This window comes from Zootermopsis nevadensis, unplaced genomic scaffold (assembly GCF_977971745.1).
Source record: "Zootermopsis nevadensis isolate Lab colony 2312 unplaced genomic scaffold, Znev_1.0 Znev_ptg000006l, whole genome shotgun sequence".
Taxonomy (NCBI): Eukaryota; Metazoa; Arthropoda; class Insecta; order Blattodea; family Termopsidae; genus Zootermopsis; species Zootermopsis nevadensis.
The window spans coordinates 11,442,200-11,458,796 of NW_028259138.1; the positions used below are offsets into that span (position 1 = coordinate 11,442,200).

A 16,597-nucleotide genomic window follows, 5' to 3' on the forward strand; every position below is an offset into this window, starting at 1 on the left:
GTATTTCCCAAATTTAGGCATAAAAACTATTCATTTCCTCCACATTATATTCATAATTAATAAATAACATTCTTCCACTCATTTGCAAATTTCCTACGTTGTTTAGTGGGAAGTAATTAAATCATTAAAACACGTCATGAAACAACTTAAGAAATGTGATACTCTACAATAAGTGTGAGTCAATCCCAATGTTGCAACCTTCCCTTATAAACGGATAGCCTTGCTCAAATGATAGTTGTCAGGAAGGATATAAAGCCGTGAATACACCTCACAGAAGGTGAGAACAAAATTATTTGACAAACTACTCGACAACGAAAAAAATAAACAAAATTTTACTCGCCGATTAACCAGTAAAAGTTGTCAGAAAAACCACGGGCTCACGAAGATAAAGCTGACCACGTGCTGACATAATTACTGTGACACTTGTCTGGCAATTAATCAGTCCTTTTCTTAATACAAAGAAGTAAATGCACTTCACTCTACCATCGTTTTACAGGTACTAAAAGAGTGCACGAGCGAAAGTTTTAGAATTTTACCTTGCCCGACCCTCGGAGCATTTGTCTACCATTAAGCCACCCTAAGCCCGATTTCCTTCAATTCTAGCCCGACCGATACCCAATAAATTTCCAGCCTGTTTTGACTATAGTAACATTAACACATGTTTCTTTCAATCAATAAATGCTAGCAAAACTTCAACGAATTATTTAACGACGCTCTAAAAAAAAGTCTGAGTTTATTTTAGAGGTTGCATTGCACTGGCATAATTTATACACAGAATCGATGACAATATTACCTTACTGTCCGCGATATTTAAATATTATTTCCCAACCATTGGTATTCCTTTTTAGCTTACCGCCACAATAACGTGATTCCCACGTCACGAATACAGCGCCAAAATACAGAAGCTTTAACAAATTGCATAGAAAGTAAAGTACTGTATAATTAAGGTTTAAATATGCATATCAAGGTCATAGAACTTGCGTAGTCTGGCTTTTGTGCAAAAAGGGAGTACCTACAAACTGAGCCGTTTTGTGGTTTCTGTCAACTACGTACAGTCTCCGCTGCGGTATTCATAATAACCATTCCATTTATGCATAAAACATCCTGTAACCAGTGAAATGAGAGGTACATCACCACATTCTCAAAACTCGTTAATCGGACGTCATCGTAAGCCACTTCAATTACATCTCACCGCCTCGGAGCAGTCTTTGAGAAGCTAGAAGTCGCTCAGCTGGTCCCCTTCCTCAGTAACCCAAAAGTTCATTTCCGTAGTCACAAAATATCGAAACTGAACACTATCCTGAGTTAATTAAATCCATTCTTGGCGGGGAAAAATGAAATCATCTGAGTTAGGGCAGCCGATCTCCCAGACGAGATTGAAACAAGGAACAGGAGTACAAACCACCGGACCGCGAAATTCGGTAAACCTTCGTTCCCATCTGCGCCTGTGTTACAAATGAACTTTCTCTTTTTGACAAATTCTGATACGCGCTTAGGTGAACAATAAATTTGAAGCTTCTCGTTACGAAAGTTGGCCGCCTTCGTTAGGACCAAACATGGCTATGACCCCACGCGTTATGTCCCCCTCAGCCTCAGAGAATAATATTCACATAAAACACAGCATAAAATCTTTCTTCAAAAGCCTAGTCCAAGGTGAAAGATCAGCTTCATGTTCCAGTAGCGAGCAGGTTTGGTTATTCTCAGAAGTGCTCTGGACGTACCGACAACAGAAAAGTCCCTCCTCTGCAGCGAATAGACGCCCGGTGGCCCAGACAGTAATCAGACACTTTAATAACTAATTGTTCTGTATAACAGACAACAGCGGACGATTTAGCACCAAAATAAACGAGAATCCGAGAAGCTTTCGAGTTGTATTTGCCCAAATAATTCAGTTTAAGATTCCCATGAGTTTATGGTGATGATGCTACGTCCATTCTTCATCAAACCCTTCAATTTCTGAAACTCGAAGGCGATGAATGGCTAAGCACGGAGAACCACCATCATCAGACAAGTTCGTGAGCTTATAAAAAGACTCCTCACACAGCTGAGAGGAAAAAGAAAGGGAACAAGGAAACGTGAGTGTTTCAGGACCCACCACTGTAATCACAATTTATGTTCTGTCTTTGTTTTTGGCGCAAGCAGGTGGAGAAAATCACCAGTGACGCGGGATTTTTATTTCTATTTTCCAAACGTGATTACACACGGACATACAGAAAAATGCACTGACCGTAGGGAATTGATTCCACTTTCCTACGTACAAGGTTGGCTTGCTTTTTTACGGGACATACGTCTCGATGACTCCAATACACAAAGGTTTAAGGACAGAACCAAAAAATTTACGAACATATATTAAAACCAATAAACATAAACCCTTAAGGTCAGTGACAGCACACGAAAAGCGGAATAACACTGTTCTCAGTAAAGATTAATTGCGCTTTGGGTACGAGAGAGATTCATCATTAATACACCTCATTTCAACGACCTCGACACACAAAGACACGGTAATCAACCTCCGAATTCTGTGTTAACAGAACCCAAAGTTATGACGCCTAAACACATCACTGGGCCCAGTCTTGAACCGGTTCCAACCTCCTCCTACCCTTACAAATCATTTCCTTTGGTATCCAGCTTAAAATCGTGAGCCACTTCCTTCTCAGTCTTCTAAGAGGGGATCTTCTCACTTAAAGGCTCCCCTGGACTTCCCTGACAGTGTGTAGTACTGCAAAATTTAGAAGCAGGGGATATACACCCGTCTTTTAGGTTAGGTTACGAACCGTAGACGCAGGCAAATACTGCCCTAAAGAAATGGAAAAGAGGGCAGGGATTGGACTGGCTCCTGCGAACACTGTAACGAAACCTTGGTTCCGTAAAAGGCAGAAAATTACTTAACCAGCCAACTACTGTCACTTTCTCAGTTTTCTTAAACTGAATCAGTAACAAAATAACAGAACCGAGAGACTCACGACTAATGTCGAATACTGAAAGAGTGAACGCGGAAAATTAGCCAAATGATGTTCGCATATTTTGTCGTAAAATCAAACAGAGCCACAAACGATATGAAGAAAAAAGGTTACAAATTTAACGTTCCAACAGCAACAGCACTGAAAATGTCACACACATGCAGTAAAAGTAACGATACTGTTAGACATTTGACGTCAAATTAATATTACAATGAAGATTTCTGTCTTCTGGGTTGTTCCGCTGTGTAGTCTGGTAGATGTTAACCAACGTTACAGAGGTCATACTGCCTCCGTCATCAGGGCGATGAGTATGGAGATTTCTGTCTTCTGGGTTGTTGCGCTGTGTAGTCTGGTCGATGTTAACCAACGTTTCAGAGGTCATACTGCCTCCGTCATCAGGGCGATGAGTATGAAGATTTCTGTCTTCTGGGTTGTTGCGCTGTGTAGTCTGGTCGATGTTAACCAACGTTTCAGAGGTCATACTGCCTCCGTCATCAGAGTATGAAGATTTCTGTCTTCTGGGTTGTTGCGCTGTGTAGTCTGGTCGATGTTAACCAACGTTTCAGAGGTCATACTGCCTCCGTCATCAGGGCGATGAGTATGGAGATTTCTGTCTTCTGGGTTGTTGCGCTGTGTAGTCTGGTCGATGTTAACCAACGTTTCAGAGGTCATACTGCCTCCGTCATCAGGGCGATGAGTATGAAGATTTCTGTCTTCTGGGTTGTTCCGCTGTGTAGTCTGGTCGATGTTAACCAACGTTTCAGAGGTCATACTGCCTCCGTCATCAGGGCGATGAGTATGGAGATTTCTGTCTTCTGGGTTGTTGCGCTGTGTAGTCTGGTCGATGTTAACCAACGTTTCAGAGGTCATACTGCCTCCGTCATCAGAGTATGAAGATTTCTGTCTTCTGGGTTGTTGCGCTGTGTAGTCTGGTCGATGTTAACCAACGTTTCAGAGGTCATACTGCCTCCGTCATCAGGGTGCCGACTGCGCTGCCGATACACCAATGTTGAGCTCGGGGGCTCTTCGAAACACCGTAATGAATCTTCAGTTTCTATAAAATTGAATTCTTCAACGACGATGACAGACCAATCACAAACCTTTTAGAGCCAAAAGACATTCTTATCCGGTTGAGCAGTAAATGCTACAAATACATTCTTGAGATTCAGTTAAGGGACCGTGTGAGAGAGTGAGACAGTCGTCCATACCAAATTCCTATGCCCACAAAATATATAACATTTTAAATCTGCCTTGCAATTCTCAACAACCGGTTTTGAGCCAGCAGAAGTGTCCCCAATTAACTAGCATTCCACACTACGTTGACGTGTGTGTCTGTTCATTCAAGTACGTATAAGAAGAGCCTCATTCAAAAGGCCATCACTGATCTATTTTAGTAACAATAAGAAACCTATCTTAATGCATTTGTCTTCGTCCCGTCCGCTCGCTGCGTTGCCATAGGTCACAAATTCATCATTATCACCACTGATACAATTTTAGACAAATAGGCATATAAATGAACTGGTAAGGCTGTACCGCCATGTAGACGCTTCAGCGCTGAGGCGGTATATATATCTCATCCTCATTCTTGACCTCGGCACAAAATACGGGTTAATGGTCAGCATCACGCCCCGATAAATGTTCTGGCAACAGCGCTAATAGACATATGACATTGCATAATGATAAAAAAAGGACTGTGTCAATGGTTGATTCATTAGCCTATAAGTTACGAAAGTTATGCTTGACAGTCCCATTGTCTTCAGTATATTTTATATACGTCATGTCGGCATTTCCCTCTATCCTGTTTGTATTCAGGGTCCTTTGAATGCTAAGCTAGTGCGCAAAGTAACTTTAAAAATGAAAAGGTAATACATACGTCAGTGCACTGACAGCCAATAACCAGAACACTGGAGTAGAGAGAACTCCCCAAAACGTCGCGTAATTAAATGAATAGCAAACAATTACGACGTTTAACGTAACACTGGTTAGAACAATACCCAATCAAACTTCCGATCGAATTGTTATCAATCATTACTACATCGTGGACGAAAGGTCTCGGGTTGAAATCTGGCACAACGAATGGAGTATTACGTGTTTTTCTTTAGTTTCTCCAGACATAAGCCTGGATACAATATTAATTAAACCACAAGTATCCTTCCTCATCCTTTCCAATTAATCATTCATTAATCGTTCAGTCTGATACAACACGTCTGAGCTATTCAGAGTCGTTTAATAACCCACATATAAAGAAACATATGTATACGGGGCTGTACACACACATAGCATAACCCTATCACACACAGAAACACAAAATCCAACAAGTTTTAAACACGGACAGACATAAATAAATCTGTTGTGTCAAAGTCCAGTCCAGAAAGCGCACTGCTCATCGCCATACAAAGCTAACGAACTGCATAAACATTACACTTCACATAAATGTTTCAAATGAATATTATGGATCTTTAACAGGATCCGTATTTTACATCGTGTTGGCCTTCCAATATGTTATATGTACTTTATAGAAGCTTTTGACAAACTGTTAAATTCCATTTGATCGCCATGTAAAATATACATGGGTTATACTGGACAGATGCGTGACAAAACTTAATTCCTTCCGGTCTCTCACTGTGCCTCCCAATACCAGATTTCATCGGAATCCATTTGTAGTTCCTGAGATTAGACGTACCGCAGAACAAACAAGACCATCACAAGGTGCGTTTATTTTATTGTCTAAGAACAGAAACCAACGCATGCAATGCGAAAGTACCTCGAATGAACGTTCCAGAACTGACTTCCGCGCGTTTTCAACAACATCCAGTCAATTACGTGACTAGAAGACACGTTCGTTTGGAAATAAAAGTATGGCTGACATAATTAGACGCTTATTCTGGAAGGAACAAATTTCTAATAGGAAACAATGGGATTCTCCCTTAGCTGTTAAAGTTTACGCCACTTGGCTGACAGACACACACACACACAGTAGTAGCACGGCATGAATCCGAGAAAATGTGCGCCTAATAATCAGTGACACGCAAAGCTCCGAGACAAGGGTAGAAAAACCGGTTGGGCGTGGTCTTTAATTATATCGTCAAAACGTCTCGCGACCTGTTATCAAATTAAGCAGCTGAACATCGTGATAAACTGCCTCGAGCAGCGCAAGAGTTAAGTTGGTAAACTGATCGTATTTTTCCAACGTGAGAACACATTAGAGAAAATTGGTGTCCACCACTTCAAAACTGAATCTTATGCACAGCAATGAGAACTGGTTTTCATTATTTATGAAGGTGTACCCCTTCCAGGGAATAAATGGACGAAACGTTGTGTACCCCGTACATATAATTCAAAAACGCTACTGTTCGTTACAGGAAACAGTCAACCTAATGTTGAAATGTGTGTTTGTTTTTGTATTGTGTGTAAGGTGCAATGTTTTTGTAGGAGTGGATGTCTAGTTATGTGTGTAGGGTGTTCTATGGAGTGTACTTGTTTATATGTATTTTGTTTTAATTATGTAGTGTAAGGACCCAATTGCAGTAAATAAATAATAAGCATCTTTCCCACGCAGTTAACAATCATTTGAGCTCAGCATTTGCACTCTTTATGGAACCGGGAGGTTCAGCACAGTGTTAAAACACAGCATTTGAACCCATTCCTGAGCCAGTTCAATCCAACGTTAACATCCTTCATTAAAAATCTCTCAAATGATCTCATCCGCGTGAACTTTAAGTCGGGTCCACATTTGCGTTTTCTGTCACAGGTGGGTTACCTTTAAGATCCGACTGTTAATTTGTATATGCATTTTCTGCTGAAGACTTCACAACGTAATGAACTGTCTTAAGCAGCTTACTTATTTTAGTAGAGTGGACTACGTAGGTGTAGTCACTGGTGGAAAGCCTTTGCCGAACTCGAAGATAATCGCGTGTGAAGAGTACAAGATACAGTTCACAGGAAGCCGGCAGTTGTAAAAAAGAATATACGAAATTCTGAACAAAGGAAAATCGACACCTGCTAAAACACATCAACTGGACATGCTATGTATCGAATGCGTAAGGTTGATTAAGGGATCGGTAAGGACGCAGTCGCTGCCTGTTTCCAGGTACTGCTTACTACACTGGAATTTGGCTGGAAGGGCAGAAGAAAACCAGGAGACCTCATGCCAAGATTCAAACCCAACTCCTCCAGAATTAAAGCAAGGGGCATGACATCACAGATGGAGATTTTTACCATGCCTACCCTAACAACTCTCAACAGTGATGAAACGCAAGACATCTTACGTTTACGACCCATGTTGGGCACGTGCTATGAGGCCTGTTTATGCAGTGAAATATATCGCAAAGGCGCAAGTCCGGCAGTCATGAAGTGTTCAGAAATGTATTTCAACAAACCTTCGCAATCCAATTCAAACTCTGGATTTCTAGACTTCAAGGGGGCAGGATTTAAGATGCGTCATTCATCTGTTTCATACGCTCGGCCGTTAAACACACAAAAATATGCATCAAGCGGGATTCGAACCCGCGACCCCTAATGCTTATGTGACAAGATAAATTCATACAATCTCATGAATTCCAACCAAAAATCCGTCCGATTCAGCCATACGTGTCTTTAGAAATAGATTTTAACTGCATTTCCAACATACGTCTTCATGGTGTGGTGATCAGGCACCATTACCGGGGATTGTCAAAGAACCTGAGGAGGTTCTTTCCTGTTGGAAAGTTTCAATTTTATGCACACACAAGTCACCAGAGTGTGAGAAAGAGAATGCTCCTGTACTATGCCATTTCATTATGAACTGGTCCAGTCTGGACAGACGATCGCCAAGTCGCTGGGTGCACTAGACGATAATTATCTCGATAAGTCCGAAATGTGCGTTGCTTCTTACCACCCGGTGAACAATATAACTGCACCCCGTCCTTCCTAACATAAAGGGTTCACTTCAGACAACAACGTTAAACTCCGACAGTTTAACACCAGCTCCTAAGCCAATCCAAAAACCACGAACCACAAAAACTCCTTAGTACGAGGTCTTCCTTACGGAGCTGAAGTTAAGAAAACACGTTAAAGAATTTAGAACTTTTGTGAAAACCAATACTTCATTACAGTTCTTGTCAGAGAGCTCGTAAGCCCAGTGAACTAGGTAGGGGAGAGCCTACTCATGTACACAACTAAAATCCACCTCTGCTGTGGAAAGCCAGCGATTGACAGCCTATTGTCTGTGACGTAGAATTATATTTCTCTTCGGTTATACTGATAAATATTAAAGAAATTCGCAAACGGAGCACAGGCGAAATCGGTAGATATTTCCATCTTGAATAGTAGATATATTTCCTTCTTTTAGCCACAACCCACAACAGTTTCCTCATTCCTTCCGGACAGTCGTGTTCCCAAAAGCCAGGCACAGGACCCTGATATCAGACAATTTACATGCAAATAACACCTTCACAAACAATAAAAGATTTTTCTTAAAAATATATTATAGTCCCAGCTTCATTTAATAAGAAGTCAATTCAATTCGCTGTAAAAACTCCATGGAAAAGTCTTCCATCACACACTTTAATCAATCAGTTTGTTAATAGATTCTCAGTTCTTTATGGATCTCAAAGGTCCACTATCACGTTCATAACTGCCTTTAAAATGAAAATCAAATTTCTCAAAAAGATTCATCAGATGCAACTGGATTCATACTACGAGGCGCGTCCACAAAGTAAGTTTCCCACTCGTCCCACAGCTAGCAAACCTTATATTGAGCGAAGCGACTGTGCGTACGTGATAGAGCAATGACGTAGCATGGCGCATGCACTAACGGAACTTCCCGCGTTCTCACAGTAGCATCGTTGCAGCTGTTGAAGATGGAGGTTCTTATTCCAGCTCCCGCCGACTGTGAAGTGCGGTCAGTGATAACGCTAGGCCGCACACGGCTCGACGGACAGCAAGTCTCCTGCAGGAGTTCAGCTGGGAGGTGTTTAATCATCCACCCTACAGCCCGGACCTCGCTCCCAGTGATTTCCATCTTTTCCTACACCTCAAGAAATTCCTGTCCGGTCAGCGTCAGCGTTTTGAGAATGACAGAGAGGCGGAGATGGTTGTCACACAGTGGTTCCAATCACAGGCGGCAGACTTCTACGACACAGGTATTCAAAAGTTGGTCCCACGGTATGACCAATGTCTCAATTCCGGTGGCGAATATGTTGAAAAATAGCTGGACACTTGCTGTATCTGTTGCAATAAATATTTCCATGAAATTGTGTTTTGTTTCTGTAAACGGCCCCAGGAAAACTTACTTTGAGGACGCGCCTCGTACATTATATTACTATGTTTTACACCTGATCAATAGGCAGCTACTTGACACTCCCTGCAAAATTATCTACGTCATCTGAGAAAAACTTTCCATTTGAACAAAAATACTTGGGAATTCACGAGTGCTGGTTGTTTTAAGTTTCAAAAACTAATATGGAATCTCTCACTGTGAAGAGATGAGACAGACTACATCGTCTCTTGTATTTCCTGAGCAGGCAATTCGCTAAAACGTTTAATCGCGCCAAATGCATCCCCTTTCTTGCATCTCAGTACCGTTAAGTGCACCCTTCTCTCACATTTCGCTACATTGTCTTGCCCGATCAGCGCAAAAATACTGTAAGGGACAAGAGAGACAACACACTACTTACTACCTCTGGTTACGACGGTTGGAAAAATAACTCAGTCTCTTGCAACGCGCAGTCGCCCCGTGTGATACACTTCGCCTTTTATAAAGTAAAGTTTGTCCCACTATACGCCATGTAGGCGTTTGGGGTGAGTGGAGGTATAGCTCCTCTCTTCCTTGACCCCGGCACTAGAGGGGGGTGAGTGGTCAGCATCACGCCCCGGCCGGCTTTACCCCCGGGAAAGAACCCCGGTACCCATTGTAGAGGAGGCTGGGTGGGCCCCAGAGCCGGTCTGGACGCAGAGGCTAGAGGAAAAAATTCTCTGCCCCCGTCGGGGATCGAACCCCGGTCGTCCAGCCCGTAGTTAGTCACTATACTGACTGAGCTATCCCGGCTCTCGCCTTTTATAAAACTGCAATCTTTACCACGGTTTTCACAACAGCCCGCACATTTGACCATACACTGAGCCAGGCGAATCCAGTCCACATCGTCAATGCATACAGAAATCCAGTTTAATATTATACTACAATCTACGTCTATATTTCGATAGTCATCTCTTCGAGTTGGGTTTTCCGACTAAATTTTATATCAGTGCCCCAAACTTAGGATACTGAAACTACGTATCACTGAACGTGCAGAGTTACCACAAGCGATTTCGTGGTTCGCAGAACGCAGGCACTGAAGACGGGCCTCAGCGAAAGCAGAGGTCTTAAAATGCCCTGAGTATTACCTCCACGCCCCTTATACGTATTAAAGGCGTGGAGCTTAACAACACAGCAAACGTTCACAGCGAATGTTGAATTACAAAATAATTTCGAAAATTTTAATGTCATATACATCGTTATTCCTCTCTCACTGCCTAAGGCGTCTCGAGTGCCTGGAGCAATTACACACTCGGTCAATAAAAAACTCCATTGCAGATTTCATCCGTGCAGCACGCTGCAGTAAAGGGATAGAAATTTCGTCCGACATCTGCCAAGCTCTTTAATATCGCGGGGCGGTACACTAAGAGTCAGGAAATACAAATACAAAGGAGGCAAGTCTATTGTTATGAAATGTGGTATACTTTACTGTCACAGATACGGTGGCGATGGAGTAGGCTTACCGTCAACAAATTGCGATGTCATTGCTTTAAAACCCCCTTTCAACACAGAGGGCCGGAATATAAAGATTCATTTCCGTATTCAAAATATTACCGAAAAGATTTTTCGAGGCAGCGAATCACAGCTGCGAAATATTCCATCACTTGGGACACTCTGCACAAAATTTGGGACGAGTTGAATTATGGTCTCGACATCTGCCTTAAGAGTCGCGCAGCACATATCAAGCCTCTGTGAGGTATATACAAAACTTTGAGAGATCTTCAATCAGCTGGTGTAGTTGTGAAATTAAGAATATGCCACATTTGTTTTCCGTGGAATTTTAAAAGTGTACAGTTCTTTTGTGCTCACCCGGTATTTCGCACAAATTAAAATGTTATTTCATTTAACATTAACTTAAAAATACGCGATTAATCACACCAATTGTTCTGCTTGCGGTAAAAGTTATGAACTGTTTTTCTTACAAGAGATACGGCCGATTGAACACGTCGATCGAGTATTGGCAATTGCAGCCTGACAGTGGAAAGTAATTTTTAGTCGTGACCACTGACTGCGCTCAAAACGGAAGTAAAACCATAACAGTGGAAACTGTGTTGTGACCTAAAGGTCTTCACGTGCCTGGTCCGAATGTTAGCAGCCAAAGGTTTGTTTGTAGAACATTTCGGGCATTCTCAGGACATTCATTTTCGCAAAGAAAAAGCCTATTTTAAGTTGCGCTCATATGCCTCACACTGTCGCGACCTGTGGAAACAAACCCGCCTATTTGATATTCTCGGCATAGCTCTCCCATCCCAGAAATAACTCAAGTTAACACCAAACAAACTTGGCATCCGTTTGCTTTGTAACGTCCCTCAGAAGTCAAAATAACCTCAGATGCTCTTAAAAAATTCTCAAATAATTCATTCAGGAATTATTAATTTATACAATAGAATAAAAAATGCATGAATGATACGATAGTCGAGTCATATTGAAAGTAAATCGGGCTTCGTTCGGGTCGAAATAAAATAAAGTCGGGCTCAGGTGGGGTACGGGTAATATATTTGATTACAAATGCTATTTGGGGGGGAGACGGATGAATTCTAAAATTTTGGCTCTTGCTGACCTCTATTATGGCGGGCGGGCGCGTGCCTGAAAAAGGTGCTTCAAGGACAAGGGTCACCTTACTACATCCTGTCAGACTACCTCACACACCTTCAGTATTACTCTGTCCGAGGACTTCGTCAAATCGACTCATATCCAGTTGACACCGGTAAAATGTAAACAACAGTGGTGTTTGCGCACTGCTCGAAAATACTGTTCCATCATCCTTCTGGAAGGACAAAGAACTAGGTCGAAATAGGTCAGGCCAATTCAGTCGGTCTCCCAGCCGAGATTCGAGTCGCTGACCTCTCTGCCTTCTCAGTTAAATTTTATGGAAGATGCTGCTGACCTCTTTTTTGCTGAAAAATGCGAATGGAAATAGATTACGAAAATGCTTCCATTTCCTGTTCCCACGACACAAGACATTTTGCGAGAGCGCACTGTTTTGGAACATCCAACTCACAAAAATATCCTACCTAAGGAACAGGTAATAAGGAATTTTCCTAGAAAATGTCAAAATTATTTGCAGGTCACAAAATCCTCGGCCACAAACCCTTACGAGGACACCACATGGTTTGAAATCCCTTTGTTACGGTACAGAAAGTAGGGGGTTCGATACTGAGCGCCCCAGAAGACTGCAAGCCAGGGTTCGTGAGTGTAACGAGATGAGGAATGTGCCTTACCGCTACGAGATGGTGGTACTGCTGCTGGCGAAGCGTACGTGAGGAATGACTACCATAACACACAGTCCCTCCAAAACATTTGAAAGAGAGGACAAAGAAGATGCAAATCTTAAACAAGTCAGCCCGGTCACGACATCGTGTACACTCCCACACAAAATGTGGCATTCATTGTTAACGTTACCATGGGAACCGAATAACGGCAGAATTTCCCCGACCTTACAATGACAATTATGCCCTCTGGGGAGTCGCTCTCCCCGTGCGCACGCTCAAACACATTTTAAAACAATGCGCCACCCCGAACAAATAGATTTGCGGGGTGGGGGGTAATATTTTGGCGTCCTCAAGTAAGTTACTCCGTGGATGCGAACACAACATGAAGAGAGTAGACAGCTTGAAATTCCAACAGGCAGATAATAGGACCATATTATAAATAACGCTTATTTCGGGACCTTATTTCAGACAATCACTTCTGTGCAGTATCGTCATTTTGTTTGAGATGTATCGACTGTGCGTACCTCCTCTCTTCAAAATGCTGAAGTTCGGATATTTTCTTCGCAAGCCAGCTCACAATATTAGCTACACACCACTCTAAAAAAAATCAGGACTTCGAACTCCCTATTACTGTTTCACTAGTGTACAGAACCCGTTTAAATTCAACGGGCAGATATCCCTTTCGTGTATAAATCGAGCAATGTTTTCTCCCTTTCCTTTACACTTTGGAACCTTCATCTCCCTCCTTTATTCCCCTATTTCTTTCCCATTATGTTCATTCATCCGTCCAGTCGCCATTTCTTACCTACTTTTTTTCAGTATTTCTCTAGTTTTTGAAACGTTTAAAGATATGACACGAACGTGTCAATAAAAACTAAGTAATACTGTTTAATTTTCGTAAAAACAGCTCAGTCTATGGATAAATTACCACTGAAAACACGGAGAATAATGAAAAGTGTCCTGTATTTATTACGTCATTCGGTACTTGTGGGTTATCGGGACACATCGCTTTAAAAATAGGTTAGGTTAGGTTAATGTGTGTGGATAAATGACATATACTTGAAAGTTATTATATTTTATTTCAATAAATGATAACTAACCTAACCTATTTTTAAAGCGATGTGTCCCGATAACCCACAAGTACCCGTCATTCAAACGGATTAACTGAGATCCGCGCCCATTTAAATATATTTTCTGTGAGAACAAGCAAACCTCATACTGGCAGCGATAAATTTATTAAGAGAAATTGTCATTTCAGTAATTCTTGCTGCTTCATCGCACAACTGACTAGACTTCCATTCTTCCAGTCTACTTAAGACGACGAAGACAAAATTCTAGCCGCTGAGAACAACGTTAAATAGGAACGTGCATTATCAGCACGCATCTCGACAACGACAATCAAACACTACAGAGAGCAGGAAACGCCTAAACTTTTGGACCTGACGCGACTGTACTTGGTACTCCATTCTACAACTGCCGACTGATAGTCTTATCTCAATGTGTCACGAGATATGCGGCCTGCACTGGGATCAATGCAAGGTCCTTGATACGCGCTCACACTAGCTCGCTCCCTGCCATTACAATCTTGATTTTAATGTGGTGGACGCCATTCGGCATGTCTGCAGCAGCCATACAAAAATAGGCAGCGAGAGACGTCGAGCGCTGTGGTCCACGGACCTCTGCTGTCTGCAGCTTACTTCACACTGAACCGCGATACGAGGGCCCGCTGAAGATGATCTAGGATCTCTACTCAGAACTTTTGTCTCTGTAAAGCAAGCAATAACTGAACTATACCTTACATAAATGATACAACTGAAATTTTACATCTACAACCAGCGAATTTTTTTTAAAAAAAATTTCTTCTATTCCTTTCAACAATTCAGTGTTGTGTTCTGATATTACTGATTATTTTCCTTCTCTCCAGAATTTGTTTCGCTCGACGCTGTGATCTGTTCAGCGGTGAGGAAGGCGACAATGAGTTGTGGTAGGTCACAGCGATCCTTACAAACGAGATTCGTGATGGAATTTCCATGTTTAGTGCACAGTAAGTGATCATGTAGCTTCGATTTTAATACCACAGACCTATTAAGGTAAAAAAAAATAATAATCATGTTTGGAAATGGCAGTAATAATTACGTTTGTCTACTGCACAGTGCGCGCCAAACATCCAACTCGTGTTCATGAATCAGAAACGACTTAAAAAACGAAATAAATACACAAATGAAGTAAAGGCTTACATGTTCTCATTCTAGTGCTGGAAGTCATAAATTAAACATTCACTCAATTCAAATAAACATAAAATAAAATAGACATCTGTAACTTAAAATATTTTACAGTTGGTTTCAAATGCAATAAAGGCCTAGTCTGACGCTAAATAAAATTCGTCTTGTCAATATAGAATCTTGTTTTTCCCAGAGTTCATCAACCCTATGCCCACAAGCGCCTTGGTGCCTGCGAGAATATCAGAATATTTGTAGGAAGTTAACTGCCGAATGATGATGTAACACTCTTGCTAAATTCCTCATCATCCTTAAGTACAGTCAATCGTAACCTAATTATTTCGATTCGTATCTTCTTTTTTTTGGCAGAGTCATACAGTTGTACCAGCTATAAATATGAAGTTCTACTAGTAGGCCGTCACCTACAACGGACTGATGATGTCTGGCCTGTGCCACCAACCCTCACACAATTCTAATGATCTCCAACTCATAACAACAGATATTCGAAATGACATGTCTCCTCAATGGAATTCTTCGGTTTATCTATACGCATACAGAACGTTTTTAAAAGATATTAAAAATTTCGACAAGACAAGCCCTAAGTAGTGAAGATGATTCTAACTAAATGCCTCGGAGATCGTGAGCTTGTCTTGCCTGTCTCCAGCTTTAACAGGGGGACAACAGGAGACTGTATATGGCGCCTGTGCAATGTACATCTTATGTGGAGTTCGACTCCACCCTCGCGAGACGCAAGTCAATCAACAAGTTTTGTCATGAACTGGTGATGCATCCGGCTACTGCAACACGGGGTGTCCACCTGTGATCACAAGACAGATCCTGCAACAGTGGCAGTAGGCAAAAATATCTGCAATGTCCAGCTCCTAAATAAACCAGGAGGTCCAACCACAGACTCCACAAAATCATACAATTGGCCAAAATCCTGTGTCCCATTTTCACAACCTGTTTCTCCACAGTCCATTTTAACATCATCTTCGGATCCGCGCCTGTATTTTTCAACTTATTTCCTTCACTAGCGTTTTTCTAACCAAGATCGTGCATTACGCAGCTGCGAAATCTGCTCGTTTTTGGGTGAGTTTTAATGAAAGATTACTCCACACAACGCATTCGTAAGATCTGTAGCAGGAACTTCAAGTCAGTATTTCCAAATAATTTATTCTGGGTGTGTGACTAGTTAAACCTGCAAAATTACCCCCCCCCCCCCCCGTCTCACAAAGGGCAATTTACTCCAATACTACTAGAAAGTACTGGATAAGTGAAAATCCCCGTTCATCGGCTCGCGGGCCGCAGTGTTATAAATGGGAACAATTTATTGCGATTATGTCTCAATATTTAATTCCTATTGTCATTCGCAAGCATACTGTAAAACCCGTCCTGGTTTTTGACATAATCTTCTTCTCGAAGCCCTACAGTTGCTCACAGCGACAATTATTGCAACATACTGACGTCATTAACCCTCCGAAGCCCAAGTTTGGTTTAGTTACTAACTCAGAGTACAAGACATCTCTACCATTGGGATAAACTGGTTAGCGTTACTCACAAAAACGATCTGCGTGTTCTTAGAATCTTAAAAAACCCATAATAATTCAAAGAAGACAAAATCCATTGATAGCATCTGGTTTTGAGGGTGTTTATAATTCGCGTTCTTTGTAGTAGATAAGAGTTTTTCATAATCGAGGGTGACACAGTATTAAAAAATTGTAGGAGGGCGCACAAAATTTGCCTGCTGGTTGAGAACCGAGAACCGAGGCGACTTCCAAGCTTCGACGTTAACATCGCACCAGAAACAAAGACGCAACACCGCTGTGCAGTAGTAACTCATGAAATATTTAACACAAAAAGCCTACAATTTACGGTAACTTAGCAGCAGAACGTCCTACTGTAATACAGGTTTGGTCTTCAGAAGGTAACGAC

The 16,597-nt window shown here is 41.7% G+C and overlaps 1 protein-coding gene across 3 annotated transcripts in view; it reads right to left on the reverse strand.

The window, feature by feature from the left end:
• pan (transcription factor pangolin) overlaps positions 1–16,597 on the reverse strand; it is a 411,083-nt gene that overhangs the window by 354,013 nt on the left and 40,473 nt on the right. The window lies entirely within an intron of this gene.